Source organism: Sturnira hondurensis, unplaced genomic scaffold (genome assembly GCF_014824575.4).
Source record: "Sturnira hondurensis isolate 20B ecotype Veracruz unplaced genomic scaffold, ASM1482457v3 Scaffold0022136, whole genome shotgun sequence".
NCBI lineage: Eukaryota > Metazoa > Chordata > Mammalia > Chiroptera > Phyllostomidae > Sturnira > Sturnira hondurensis.
The window spans coordinates 6,068,436-6,079,639 of record NW_028094767.1 but is presented as its reverse complement, the minus strand read 5'-3'; the positions used below and the strand labels follow the sequence as shown (position 1 = coordinate 6,079,639).

General features: G+C 39.1%; 1 protein-coding gene across 1 annotated transcript in view; it reads left to right on the top strand.

Annotated features, from left to right (window-relative positions):
* The window catches only part of ADGRB3 (adhesion G protein-coupled receptor B3), a 732,856-nt gene that overhangs the window by 490,487 nt on the left and 231,165 nt on the right, over window positions 1–11,204 (top strand). The window lies entirely within an intron of this gene.

The following is an 11,204-nucleotide window of genomic DNA, read 5'->3' as shown; positions in this document are numbered from 1 at the left end:
AAAACATGAATTTCAGCAGCTTGTAAAAAGAAAAAGACATAGTTAAGTAAAATGGAAAAAGATTCGTTTCTTCTTTTGAAAGCTGCAAATGAAAGAAATCACAGAACAGCAAACATTTGAATCCTGATACTTAGACAAAAAAAAAAAACCCAAGACAAATTAGTATTTTTCACCAATAGGGCAATCTGACAGTGCCTGTATGTGTCATTATGTTTCTTACACACATTTAATGAAAGTCATAAAATAAATGCAAAATATAATTAGAACACTTACTAATTTAGTTTTTTATATGTTCATTCATCTAATGTTAAAATGTTTGGGAACCTATTGTCAATTAAGCCCCAAAATATTTTGACTGTCTTTTACAGAAACAGGGAGCTCCTTTCAGCAAGGTTTTGTTACTCTAGGTGTTAGTTTGAAAATAAGCGTTGTCTCTGCCCTCAAATTAATGAACAAGATGACTTCAGAAAATTTTTTAAATGCTGTGAAGTAAGCAAAAAGCCAGACAGTGTGATAACGAATGACTGGGATAGCAGAGAGGCTGGCAGGGCCACCGTGAGGAGGTACCACTCGACCTGAGATCTGAATGATGAGGAGCTCAGTGAAGAGCCGGGGCAAGTGTGCCCCTGCAAGGACACAGCAAGGCAGCAGCCCTGGGGCAGCAAACAGTTGGATGGGGTGAAGAGCAGAAGGAAGCTCCAAGAGGCTGGGGCCTATGAAGTGAGAAAACAGAACCTCAGGTCAGATCATGTGGGGTGTTTAGGACATTGTAAGGAATTAGGGTTTCTTTAAAAAGGAATGAGAAATCATATAGGGCCCTGTAACTAAGGGGATAATATAACTGGTTTAATTTTTTTAAAGACCCCTGAGGTTGCTGTGTGGACAATGTATTGTAAAGGGACTAATGTGGCAATAATAGGAAGACCAGTGTTGCTAAGAAATCAGAGGCTGACTTTCAACTCCATCAAAGCTATTCCAGTTAATTGTCAGTTCTGTCGTTGAACGTTTAAGATGAAAATAGCCTTTGAGGGCCCTGATCAAGCTGTGTTCTAGCAACATCTATTAATAATCCTGAGATAAAGAGCCTTCTTTCCAGGAGGCCTGAACTTGACTGTCAGAGCAGACTCTAGGCTTCCTCAAGCCATTGAGGAGGTAGAACAGTCCGGTGGGAAAGACACTGTCGATCCGAATGGCCTGCTTTTCACATCCTGCCCAGCACTCACCACGCTGTTACTGTGGGCAAGTTATTTCACTTCGTTGGGCTTCTTTTCCCCCCACCGATGAGCAGAGATGATAAGAATAACTATCCTATTTCCTAGGATTGGTGTGAGGTGTGCATGAGTTAGTATTCATAAAATGCTAAGAAAAGCACCTAGTAAGTACTATAACATAGTTATGACAAATATAAAAGAAGCAGCGAAGTGTCAAATATTGCAAGCATGAGGTACCCACAGATGAGTGGGGGCTTTTGTACACCAGGGCAGTACTCAGCGGGGCACATGCAGTAGGGGGAATGATGGGTAGCATACGTTGCTTAAAAAAATTCCTAGAGGATAACACTCCTAAGAACATCCACTATTGGATTCCTACCTAGCGGCCATTTCCTTTTTCTTTCTTCCTTTTTTTTTTTCCTGTTTAGTAGAGCTCATGTATCAAAACAAAAGTTCAAATACCTCACATTCTTTCCCCGTCTGGGCTCAGTCATCTGACTCTGGTAAAGGACCACAGGTAATGTGTATATGAGGATGGGGACAGGGAGATGGGGCAAGCGTCTGACAACACACTACCTCTGATAAAACAAATTCTGCTAAGAAGGTTCCCTCTTCTCTTCCATGATCTTAGATATTTCTGTATGAGGAGTTAATGTTTGAAATGGTAATAGTTTGTGGCCATGAAGGATAGTCTAAGAGTATTATCGTGCTGCTGAATTCTCCAAGCATGGAACTTCTATATCTGGAATTCATTCATTCATTCTTTATTTATTTACTAATAAATTCCTCTCGTCTAGGCCCCTTTGGATTGGTGTTCTGTTACAAGGAGTAGAATCATCCAGTCTATAAACTCTCCCAAATCATTCATTTTTTTTCCAAAAAGTAGTAATTAGATTTCTTTAATGACAATCTGAGTACAGAAGTAAAATATATATGAACCCTAACATCATTTATAATGATTTTGTTATTTACCATTTTCTTCTATGATTGTGCCCTGCTATGTAAATAATTCAAAGTCACAGATTGCCTTTTATTTCTTTGTCCCTTCACCCCTCTACAACATAATGAAGTTCATTAGATATCAAATGAACTTGATTAATGTTTATTGAATTGTATTGAATAGCTTTGGATAATTGAATCTATCATTCCCCATTTCTTATAGGTCTAATTCCATATAACCTAGGGTGATTAAGCTTAGATTGGAAAACACATAATTGCATTAAGTATTAATTTTCTCACCCTCAGGTAAAGTTCAGTCAAAGGCAGGAGGACAAAAGCAAAGCCAGAGCCGTCTCAGGGTCACTGTGAATAGATGAGTATTGCTCTCATGGAAAGACGTTCTGGCTAAGAATTGTGCTTCACTCAAATTAAATATAGTCTCATAAAAGTAAGAAAAGAAAAATAAAATTTATTTTGAATGTACATTATTAATGAACTTTATTGATACTACTCACTGGAGGGTATTATAGGGGAAGAAATGTTCCTATCTCATAAGTCTTTCAGTGTGTCTAAAGTATTATGAGAGCTTTTTAAAAAAATTGCTTGAAGACATTATTATTTTCATATGCCTCCACTCTGGTTTGTCTCATGTACTTCAAAGAGAACATAAGAGCACTTCCAGAAAGAGCTGGTCTTCTCCCAACTCCAAACTAAAGAATACAGTAATACAGACTCTAATATCATTTGATTATCACAATTTCTTAATCTTTTTGAAGATATGAATAAGGCAGAATTGAATTCCCAATTCCAGTTTTCTTACTGTGTTATTCACCTTGCCTCATTTCTCTGAGGTTCCAAAACCCCTCCTCTCTGCTGTGTCTTGTGAGATCATTCTCAGGCTTCATCAGGTGCAGAACACTGAGAGAGTGTGGCTTTAGTCTACTGTCTGAAGCTCCAGCGTATCCTCTGGATTTCTCCATAGAACATGACACGTGGACACTCATGACTGGATTGCAGTTCTCTGTGATACATCTCCTTTCATTGTTCCTGAAATTTTTCCCATATACTGCCCTAATAACTTCATAACCCACATTTATGTGCTAATAAAAGTTTTTATGATTAAGTAGAATTTATAGGCTTGTAACTAAAACTAGCATTTTATATTCCTTGTATTTTATGTCCCTTATATTCCATAAGCATTTTAATCATAGTCATCATATGATGGATGGACTGATTGTTTTGTTTTATTTTCTTACCTCAAGTCTTAGTAGAGTTGATTATAGTTAATAGATGGTTCAAAAAACACAGATTAAAACCCCGTTGTGTGCCAGGTACCTGAAATGGAAAAGTGAATATAAATGGGTCTTGGCTTTAATGGGCTCTTGCTCTAGTTGGGGAGAGAAGTGAGCAGACAAACAGACCAAGGCCAAGGTCTAGCTGGTTGCCAAGCACATAGTAGATATTTACTAAATGTTTAAGGTTCAAAAGGAGTGAGGAAGGGCTGTATTTGAATACAGATGTTTATCTCAAGGATTTTATGTATATTCATTCTCTTAATAATCTCACTTATTCTCATGGTTTTTAGTACTTTGTATTAACTGGTAACTCCAGATTTATATCTCTGGTATCAACTGCAACTCTGTATGTCTCTACATCTGATTTTCATTTGGACATCTCTGATTGGACAGCTAATGCCCTTCACACACTCAACATTCCAGACCCCAATTCTCGAGCCTTTCTCCTACGCCTACAATTTACATATTCTGACCTGTCTCAGTGAAAGACAACTCCATCCTTTTAGTTACTCAGACCAAAAAATTAACTCCTTTTCTTTCACACACTATATGAATCTCCTTAGTAAATACTGTCATAATGCCTGATGCTTCCATGCTGATGATCAGTGGTCTACACCCTACATTATTGGCGTAGGTTTCTAATTACTGTGACTCATCTTCCTGCTTCCACCCTTGCCCATATAGTCTATGTTCTCGACACATAAGCCAACATGATCTACTGAACTCTAAATTAATTCATGCCATTCCCTCATTTTAACACCTTTCCATCACCTCCCCTCCCATGCAGAGAAAACCCCAAATTCCTTACAGTGGATTATCGGGCCCTTGTTGATATCTGTCTGCCTTTCTCTCTCTCCGGCCTTATATCCGGACACCTGCTCCTTCACTCAATCCACCCAGCTGTGCAGGCCTCTTTGATGTTCCTCCCATCTGGCAGTCACTTTCCTCATATCTGGTTATGCCATTCTCTCACCTAAGCCACAAACTGCCTTCCTTGCCTACGTCAGGAATTTACTCAGATGTTACCTTTTCATGTGAACCTCCCTAACTATTATTGTATTTTAGTGTTAGAACTTCCTCCTTCTACCGTCCCCAGATTCTCTATATGCTTTCCCTGCTTCATTTAATGCCATTTTCTTATTATTCAGAATAACTATGTAATTTCAAGTACTTCTTTTTAGGCTGTTTCCCTAAACTCTCAATGGAATGTAAGCTCCAAAGCAATAATTCTTTGTTGGTTCATTTTCTTTTTCTAGTGTTAAATTTATGGCTGGAATGTTTCCAGGCATATAATAAGCTTTCAATAAACACAAATGAATGAGCATGTATCTCAGCCAGAGAGAGTGAGGGAAAGTATCATGAAGGCAGTTACCTCTGCATTTAGTTTGATGGAAGAGGCCTTGACCCTTGAGAAAGCTAAGGAGCTCAAGGAACTACCTGTGTGTTATGGGAGGCAATGTGATCCATTGGCTCAATGTGCTTATTCTATACCCTGAACTTAACAAGTGGTATCTATCATTACTCTCATAATTATTAGTAAATTTAAAAAGTCACGGAAGGGGTCTTTTAGGCTCAGCTAAGGATTTTAGACATTGAACATGCATCAGAATCACTCGGAGAACTTATTAACACTAGTGTCTACCCTATCCCCCAAGTTTTTGGTTCAGTATGTCTGGAACAGATCATCAGAATTTGCATTCCTAGCAAATTCTCAGTTATAATCATTATCAATGGCGCATAGCAAATTATCCCAAATCTGACTGGCTTAAAACAACAAACATGTATTATCTCCATCTTTGTGGGTCAAGAGTCCAGGCGGAGATTGTGGCCAGCTGTTAGCTAGGGCAGTGGTCTCATTTGAAAGCCTGACAGAAGGAGGCTTTTCTGCTTAGAAGCCTGCTTCTAAGATTGCACACGAGGTGATTGGCAGGATTTAGTTATCCGCAGGCTGCTGGACTCAGGGCCTCAGTTCCTCTCAGGCTATTAGCTCAAAACCTCCCTCAGTTCTCTGCCGTGTACTAGACTCTCCACAGGGCAACTCACAACACGGGGAACTGGCTTCCTCAGAGGGAGCAAGACAGAGCCCCAAGATAAAAGCCATGATCTTTTGTAACCCAATCTTGGAAGTGACATCCCATTATTTTTGCCACAATCTGTTTGGTAGAAGTGGATTGCAAACTCCAGCCCACACTCACTGGGAGGGAATAATAACACAAGGGTGTGAATACCAGGAGGAAGAAATCACTGGTGGCCAGAGTGGTGATGATGATGCTGGTTTGGGACCCATAACCTGAAAATCAATGCTGTAAATAATTGTAAGCCAGTGAGTGACATGCATGGGTCCTGCATGAAGAGGAACGGAAACAGAGGTAAGACTAGTTAGGAAGCCACTTCACTAATCTGTGTGATGGCCTTTATGTTTAGGTAATTAATATGCTTTTATGCTTTAAAGCTTCATATTGTTAATCAACGTATTTAGCAATGTACCTCCAAGATTTATTTGGTCTAAACTTCCTCTATAAATGAGATACTTAAAAATAACTTTCAAGGTTATATTAAAATATCTATGTGGAGTTGAATTGTATTAATGGTTTCAGTACCATCTTGTCCCTTAGTTTACCATTATCATACATTTAAATCAAGAGAGACTTCAACCTGAAGTGTCAGAAAAGACACTTTGGACTTGGACAATAACAACATTCCAAGATGAAAGCGATTGATGATTCTGAATATATAAGAACAGACATTCAAATACACCCTATCTCTATCTCTCTGAAAGCTTAGACTGGACCATAAATTAATAATGTAATTAAGAACACAATAACTGTGATGCTAGGAGAATGGACATAAAAAATGGAGCACCATTTCATAAGATGAAGGGAAAATGATTTTTTTAATTTAAAGATAGAAGTAAATGGCTTTAAAAGAATAGGAAATTGTGTAACATCAGTAGACTCGAATGTTATTTTGACAGAATCACTTTTGCATGGGAAAATGTGATGTTATAGTCATATTTTTTCAAAGCTTGACCTTTGCACCAAGAAGCTGTCCTGTTAGCTGGGGCGGGCAGCCTGCTTCACCCCATCAGCCATTCCCACTCAGACTCAGGAGTCCATGTCACCCAGTTTCAGCAGCATGTTCTGTGTTCTGCTGCTGCAACAGCACGGGGCAGCTTCCCTTCTCTGGCTGGAAACTGTTTCCTGGTTATGTGTCTGGAGTTAATTTACTTGCCTGCTCTCACCTCCTGGTTATTGACTTTGGCTGTCGTTTAGTTCGTGTTATCAATTTTCTCAATCATCTCAAACAAAAGGGAGCAGAGATGCCCTACTACCCATCACTTTAGCCCAAGACAACATTAGGTCATCCATTTCATAGACAGTGGCCCAAAGGTAGATAAATGTTTTCCTTAGCACTATTTCAGACACAGCAACAGTAATGGAGAAGTTAGCTCATGTATCCAGAAGTATATCAAATTCCCGACCCTTTATTTTAATCAAGCAATTTTTTTCTACCTCTATTGCTACTAGGTACCCCCCACAATATTACCATGAGATAAATAATCCTTAGCAAAGTACAAGTGGACATGATTCTGAAAAGGTTAAGTATTATTCAGAAAATCAACAAGTGAAACCTTGCAAACCATATGAAAAAACAAAGAGGCAGAAACAAGCTGTGTTTTTAACTTGGCCTTACAAGTGCTAATCAATTCAGTTAGGAATCCTCCACATAACAGAGTGCTTTGATGTGAACCAGAGCCCAGGTAAGATAGGATGACAGGCAGATCCCTGTCTTCAAGGCCATCTGAGTTTAGATTAAGAAGCTGGTTGAACTGTAAATAGTATATAACTCTTTCGATGAATATCATACATAAAAGTAAGGGGTGGGCTTGGTAGAGGAGGGCAAAAGGGGAAAAATGGGACAACTATAACAGAATAACAATATTTTTTTAAGTATTGCATTATTTGAGTAAGTAAATAAGTAAGCTGAAGTGCAAGTATTTCATTATTGGAACTATTTCCAGCTTCAACCATGATAGAAACCATGACTCTGCTGATTTCTCCTAAATTCTAGGTCAGTATTTCTGATTGCTGAATGAGACAACTTTCAGTGTGAGTCTGTTCCTCCTTCAACATGCCCTGCCTCTCTTAAAAGCAAAATGTCCTTGTTGTTTGAGATCTTTGAAGGTGTAAGTAATGTCTACTTGGGACTTGTATCCCTAATGGGCTTCCCACCCTCCCCTGACCCCCAGCAAACTAGGAAGGAGGCAAGCAGCTGTAATCACATATCCAGACATTGAAATGATTTCATGAAAAACCTGAAAAAATGAATTATCTTGTAATTTGCAAGCTTTTGGTTAGCATAAGATTTGTCTCTCAAAACAGGGCCTTGTCATTAAATGACAAAAAGACAAGCATTAGCACCCACCCAGAAGCCTGCAGTGACAGGTTTATTGTCAGGGTCAGATTATCACTCAGAACAGGTCCCCAGGCAAGGAATAATTAAGATATTAATTCCATTAGATAAGCATTAATGGATCAAGGCTTGTGGGCAAGTCTCTCTGTCAGAAGATAGATGAATAAGAAACAGACTCTGAACTCTGGGAATTTCTATTTAAAGAGGAGGCATAGCACTTATCAGAATTATAATTAGATAACTTTCCATTGTCTATTTCCTCTATTAGTTTCAAAGCTCTGTAAGGGATAGGAGTTTCTATTTCTAGAAGTTAGCAGAGTGCCTGCCACATATTAGGTATTTCACAAATCCTTGCACAATGAATGGGTCATTGTAATACCAAATGGAGATGGTCCTCCTCTCCTCTCCGTGCCCACTGTCCCTGCTCACTCAGACCCTTACCTCTGCCTGGACCATGAAGAGGTTCCCCACACATCCCTGCAGTCTCTTCCAGCCAGACTTCTGTCACACGGCCACTAGAGGGACCTTTCTAAAACCAAACCTGTTTAAAATCCTTAATGTCATCTCCAATCATAGTGTCCCTTCATTTTGAGGATATAGATCCTTTTGAAAATTTCGTAAAAGCCATGGAAGCTTTCCCACTTAAAATGCTTCTACAGCCCTGGCCAGTGTGGCTCAGCTGGTTAGAGCATTGTCCAGGAGCAATCCCTGGTCTGGAAGCATATGGGGGTGGGGAGAGGGGGGCTGATTTTTTCTTTCTCCTACTGATGTTTCTCTTTAACCTTCTCTCTCTAGCAATGAGGGGAAAAAATGTCCTTGGGTGAGGATAGAAGAAAATGCATCTACAAAACAAGATTTTGTCCCTGGTGTCTTGCTGTTTATGGTCTTCCTGAGGCCCATTTCCTAAGCTCCAGATAGGTCTAGAAGCTCTAAGTATTTCGAGACAAGGTATAAACTGTTTAGTACAGCATAAATTATCTGTCACTTCTATGCTATCTGTTGGCACTGTCCTCTCCCTCAGCAGCCAAATCCCCAACCTCACTTGACACACCAGCCACACCAATTTTTTACTCCCCCAAATACACTCCTCCCTTCTGTACTCCCTGAACCTTACTGGTGTTGATGTTCTCTTGCAAACCCATCCCTGGTCTGCTTGGTGAATCTTAGTCATGCTGCAAAAACAAGCTCACATCCTTCCACCTCCAGGAAGTCTCCTCCAATAGGCCCTAGTAAGAGTCATCTCTTACTCCCTTACGTTAATTATTTACACTTACATGTCTCCCCTCTAAACTCTAGCAATACTACTGCTACTAATAATAATGGACAGTATTCACTCTGACGTTACGAATGCATGAGGCCCTATTCTAACCATTTTATATAATTTAAATCTCACAAAACTGAGGTAGGTTATTATTTGTCTATATATGCTTTTAATTTTTTTTATTTTTAAAATTTTTTCATTGTACAATTACAGTTGTCTCCCTTCTGTCCGTATTACTCTCCCCTGCCCTACCACCCCCTACCTCCCACCCTCAATCCCACCTCCCTTTGACTTTGTCCATGGGTCCTTTATACATGTTCCTTGACAACCCTTTTCCTTCTTTTCATGTTATCTCACTCCCTCCTTCCCTCTGGTTACTATCAGTTTGTTCCTAATTTCAATGTCTCTGGTTATATTTTGCTTGCTTGTTTTTTTTTGTTGTTGTTGTTGATTAGGTTCCACTAATAGGCGAGATCATATGGTATTTGTCTTTCACCATCTGGCTTATTTCACTCAGCATAATGCTTTCCAGTTCCATCTATGCTGTTGCAAAGGGTAGGAGCTCCTTCTTTCTCTCTGCTGCATAGTATTCCATCGTGTAAATGTACCACAGTTTTTTCATCCACTCATTTACTATTGGGCACTTAGGTTGCTTCAGCACTTGGCTATTGTAAATAGTGCTGCTATGAACATCGGGGTGCATAGGTTCTTTTGGATTGGTGTTTCAGGGTTCTTAGGTTACAATCCCAGTAGTGGGATTGCCAGGTGAAAAGGCAGTTCCATTTTTAGTTTTTTGAGAAAGTTTCATACTGTTTTCCACAGTGGCTGCACCAGTCTGCATTCTCACCAAAAATGTGCTAGAGTTCCCTTTTCTCCACAACCTCACCAGCACTTATTGTTTGTCAACTTGTTTATGATGGCCATTCTGACCAGTGTGAAATGGTATCTCATTGTGGCTTTTATTTGCATCTCTCTATATTTTATAGATAAAAAAACAAGAGGTTTAGAGATTTAATTTTTAATTTCTTTAGTCAAAAATCTTATCTGAAAACATGCTTATTTAAACTAATTGAAATGTAGTATAAGACATATCAGCAAATTGCTGAAATAATACTCATAATAGCCCCCATTTGCAATTTGCATATGATAGAGAGCATGGGCTACTCTCATTGGGCCCTTGGAATTTTACTATACATTATCCCTAATATTCACCACACTTCAGCAAAGCAGGTACTAATTTCTACCCTTAACAGTGGGTGGAGAAGACCCTGTATTTAATTCCTTGACATTTTGCTTTCTATGTAGTCTGAATACAGAAGAGGGGAGCCTTGGAAAGATTTCTCAGAGAGGCTGGTCTGTAGTTGTAGATAATAAAAACAAAAAGGTTGTCAGGTTCTGTAGCTTGGAGAAAGTGTGCAATGCGATAGAGGTGTGTCACAGGGAAGACCACTTGACCTCTGAGGAAGATCCCAACAAAAAGAAGAACCAGGGTGTGGTCACATAGTCTCACTCTGAGATTTGTAGATTTGCAAATGAATATTAGTACTCCTAGGGGTCATCAGTTTTTAGGAGATTGATTTAATTTAAACAAATATATCATAAACTAATTTATAAAAATTAAAATGGTATTTTATCAATTCATAATCCATTCATTGATAAGTACATTCACTTATTATTATATCTCCATGAGTGGATACATCATAATTTTAAAAATTGCCAGGAGCACACAGTTGTGGGGGTTGGCCAGACTTAATTTTCCAACAAATATTAAGTACATCTATGTGCCACTCACGGCACTGAGGACTATTGCAGTGACCAAAAGAAGACAAACTCCCTATGCTCATAGATATTAAATACTGGGGTTGTGCACCATTAGGTCCTGTGTATGTAGCCTTTCATCTGTACTATAGCGGCAGCCTGTTGTGGGCTAATAGTGCTTGCCAGGAACTTCTTTTTGAGAAGTACCCTCAACTCTGCTCCCTGACTTTCCCTTCTCTATCAGTGCTCTACTATTGCTAATAAATCCACTTTAGATTTAAGAAAATCTTTCTTCGGCCCTGCCTGGTGTGGCTGAGTGTATTGAGT